The sequence below is a fragment of the Spinacia oleracea genome, chromosome 1 (genome assembly GCF_020520425.1).
Source record: "Spinacia oleracea cultivar Varoflay chromosome 1, BTI_SOV_V1, whole genome shotgun sequence".
NCBI classification, from domain to species: domain Eukaryota; kingdom Viridiplantae; phylum Streptophyta; class Magnoliopsida; order Caryophyllales; family Amaranthaceae; genus Spinacia; species Spinacia oleracea.
The window spans coordinates 37,651,881-37,656,199 of NC_079487.1; the positions used below are offsets into that span (position 1 = coordinate 37,651,881).

The 4,319-nt window shown below is 32.6% G+C and overlaps 1 long non-coding RNA gene across 1 annotated transcript; it reads left to right on the forward strand.

Annotated features, from left to right (window-relative positions):
• Positions 1-318: 318 nt before the first annotated feature.
• LOC130465822 (uncharacterized) lies at positions 319-3,283 on the forward strand. The gene is made up of 3 exons (XR_008925833.1): positions 319-1,017; positions 2,127-2,274; positions 2,817-3,283. It is a non-coding gene; the product is annotated as an uncharacterized lncRNA (long non-coding RNA).
• The last annotated feature ends 1,036 nt before the right edge of the window (positions 3,284-4,319 follow it).

Consider the following 4,319-nt stretch of genomic DNA (forward strand, 5'->3'; position numbering starts at 1 on the left):
AAGATTAATTCCCGAATTATTACAACGAGTTGAAATTTATAAATATATTTGATCAAAGATAAATATTTTTATTATTCTAAATTTTATTGTTTTATTTGAACGTGAATGTAAATTATGATTCATATTTTATCAATTGAATTAGTGAAATTATTTTATTATTAAATTAAATTACTAATACATTTTAAAAGAATAAATGTTAAATGAATTATTTATATTATTTTGTTCTATTATTTTAAATGCTAAGTGTATATAGTTGAACTTTATTCTATTATTTTGTTCTCGTTGATCAACCTAAGCCTAATTTCTTCTCTCTTTCCCCCTTGATGACTAATGAGTCATCAAAAATTAAAACAATTGTTAAAGAGAAGTCAGCTTGTAGAGAAACTGATTCCCTTCCCTCGCTCACACACACACGCATCACCTCTCCTCTTTATCCCTTCACCATAATTCTCCCTCCTTCCTGCTCCTTGCGTCGTCACGCCGCCGAACGTTTCCCTCTCGCCGACGACGCTGGTTCGGCTTCTGAGGATGTTCGTTGTTGTTGTGTTGATTCTACTGATGCTCCCCTCTCCCGTCTCTCCTCCCTCTTGTCCAAGCTTCGTGATGCCGCCGCTGATGGTGGCTGATAAACCACCTTCATCTATACCTCATCTTCAATTGATTATACTGATTGTATTAAATTTTGATTTAAAATTCCAAACCCTAACTAATGGAATTTCTCTCTCCTCCTATTGTGGGTGCGCCACCCCTTTTGGGTTGTCGGTGCGACGGTGTTCCATCGCCACTTTCGTATGTTGTTAGAGGTTGATCGGTGTTGATCGTTGTGCTCTTGTTCCTTTCCTCGACTCTTCTCTCCTGCTTCAGTCCTCTACCTCTCATCTCCTCTGCTAGACTCACGGAGCGCCATCTCCTCGTGGCTATGCCAGAGCTGCTGCTGCTATTCCGTTGTTGTTGTTGTTGTGTTATCTGTATTATGGTTGTTGTTGCTGCTTCTATGCCTCCCTATTTCTCTTATGGGTATAATCTCAAACCCAACTTATTTCTTATTGATGATTTTGTTACCTAAGAAAATGTAATTCCTGTTTAATAAATATATTAATGATTCCAAATATTTGGTGACTTCACAAGTTATAATTATAAGTTTAATATCTTTGCCTTTTGGTTTTAGAAGATGGCAGTTAATTATGCACAATTCTTGTGTGGGGAATCTATTTTTCTATTGTGTTTTTAACTATGTTATGAAATTCACATCCCTCAAGGGTACAACTCTAGTCCAACTCTTCCTTATCTATTAGTTCAGCCTAAACATATTATAATAGTTTATGGAAATAAATAGTCATTGATATATTATTTTGATTACATAGAAATGTTTTTGATTATTGAATTAATGTTATCGATTATCGAATTAAGCCGATTTTGATAATATAATTGAGTAATTCAAATTAATGTTTCCTTATACAAGGAAGGGTTTTTAAATGGAAATACTATTGAGTTTTACAAATTGATTTTTATTAATCAGATAAATATTACAATTATGATTTAAATCATAATCCATGCCTAACAATCCAATTCATCTTCTTAAGGTAGGATATGTGCCATATTAATTTGAAACTAAGTTTTTGAAGATCGTTTAAGGTTTTAGAAGGAATTCAATTAAGTTTATGGTTAGTTTAGAATCAAATTTCGAAAGGTTTAGTAAGAAGATTTCTAAGAAGAGCTGACTTAGCTTTAATTAGACTTAGTGAATAGATTATTAATTCGTACCTTTACTTGTGGAGGTAAATTGTTGGAGAAATGATTAAGGAGAATAGAATCCGTGGAGTTAAGTGGAGAATGATGATCGAAAGAGTCAAATCCTTTAAGGTATTAATTTTTCAATAAAATTTCTTTAATGGGTGGCGAAGTGTATTGATTTTAGGTTAATGATGATATTGTATGAATAATTAGGGTAATCTATGGTATTTGCGATGTATTTGTTTGTGTCTTGTAGTTTACCAGTTGAAATGATATGGATAAGCCACTTTCTTATTTTTATGTTTTTTACTCCGTAATGCTTAATTAAGGTTATATAATTTGGGTAATTTGTTTTGGTTTAATGGTGATTGGTTTATGCAATTGTTGAGCAGAAATGGGTGAGGAACTAAAGTTGTACCAGAGATGGTCTTGGAATTGTAGAAGACGGAGGCAGAATGGGAATATATCGGACTGCTGATGATATGAGTGGGTACCTCCTCCCTCAAGTGATTTTTCATGCAGTTGATGATATTGCCTTTGGTAAATTCACATATCCCACTTTCCAGTTTTAGGTTACTATTGTTAGTCTTTGATGATTCTCTATTGGTTTGTTTATTGGATGATTCTGTTTCAAATGTTACAAATTCTGATGTAGGGCCTTAAGTGTAAGTTTCTTCAGTGAGTTGTTGAGTTGAGGTGCCAATTTCTTTGTCTCTCTCTTATTTTGACTTGTTTATTGTTTAAAATTTGAATTTAAAGCTTACTAAAATACTAGTGGGACTTATCCTCTTTATGTTCATTTTTTTGTTACTAAAAGAATAGTGGATTTACTGATGTACTCATGCAACAATGTGATATTTGAGTAAGTAGATTTTAGAGATAAATTGTTGGATTTACTAATGTACTAGTGCAACAATGTGAATTTGAGTTAGCATATTTTAGTATTTTGTTCATAGAGTAAATGCTGAATTACATGATTTTCTTTTTTAATATTGATGATCTATGCTTGAATTTTAATTTTTGTTTATTACTACTGCTGATTTGTTGTTTGGTCATTTTCTGCTGTTGTATGTTTTCTTCAGCGGGCTTGGGTGTGTTTGATCTGAGCTTGAATTGCAGAACTTGGCTGATGGTGTCATGTGGTTGTGTTGTGCTACTTCTGGTGCTCTATTGCTGCTTTGTTGTTGTTCTGATGTCATTTTGGTACTGCTGTTTTGTTCTGCTCTGGTCTGCTCCTGCCTGCACTTTGTTGTGTGATATGCAGTGTGTTTTGCACATTGCTGTTGTTGAAGCCTGATGGTGGCCGCGTATCTGAAGATCATAACAGGGTGTAATCAGTTTGTACAAAGCTATTTTAGACCAATGTTGTCTTGTTTTGGCATTGCTAGTTTTTTTCCCCTTTTTTTGGGTATGGCCCGTATGGGTTGGATAGCTTATTTGTTTTGTAGTTTTTGGCTTCAAAGTTGTTAAGAGGCCTAGTGTATTTTATTTGGTTCAACTTGTACAAAAATTGGTTCACATTTGGTTAATAAAAGTTTACTTATTTACTAGAAAATGAGGTTATAGGTGATCAGGCTTGTAAATGTACAAATAATGCGCTAAATTATTTGTGGTGCCTCTAAAAACCTTTAATGACGGTCTCAAATTGCATTTAAATATCATTATTTGAAAAATAAAATGTTGCCTTTAATTATATTTTGAGGCAAAATTATGTAGTTTCCCCTAAATATGTGTGGTTTTTAGAAGTAACTTTTTATATTGCCTCTAATTATATTTTGAGACAAAATTATATGGTTGCCCTATAATATATGTGAGTTTTAGAAGCAACATTTATATTATCGCTAATTATATTTCAAGGCAAACTTGTATTGTTGCTTCTAAATATATGTGGTTTTTAGAAGCAACTTTTATATTGCCTTTAATTGTATCTTGAGGCAAGATTATAAGGGTGCCTCTAAATATATGTACTTTTAGAAACAACACATTATATTGCCTCTAAAAGCACCTTTAGGGCAACCACTAATTAGCGACAGACTTATTAGAGGCATCCACTTTTTTGCTTCAAAAACTCATTAGAAGCTACATCCCCGTTTTTAGAGGCAATTACGTCTTGCCCCTGTAACCGATTTTTCTTGTATTGTAAAATTATAATTAATTAATTTTACTCAACTGGAAAATAATTAAGGGATTTAAAATTATTTTATGTGAGCTTTAAATTTTAAATAAATTTGTAAGTTTCCGGTTGGACTAGGAAATACAATTTTATGTTTAAAATGAGTAAAGCATGTAAATTCTTGGTTTTAGTGGGAGCTTTTAGTCATTAAACTCTTGATTAGGTCTTTATTCCTTTAAGGTTCAAACAACTCGATTAGAACTAATAAGGTTGAATAATTTGTAGATTGTTGGAACCTTTGATTTGTTGCTGCAAGTGTTTGTGTGATGCATATTTTTCTACTAACTTGCTAAGTGGGCCATTCATTATTAAATGAATGGATGAATGGTATATTGTAAATGTACTGTTTTGCATGTTGTGGAAAGTGACTAGTATGACCCAAATATGACAGTAAATATGGCTTGCGTACCAT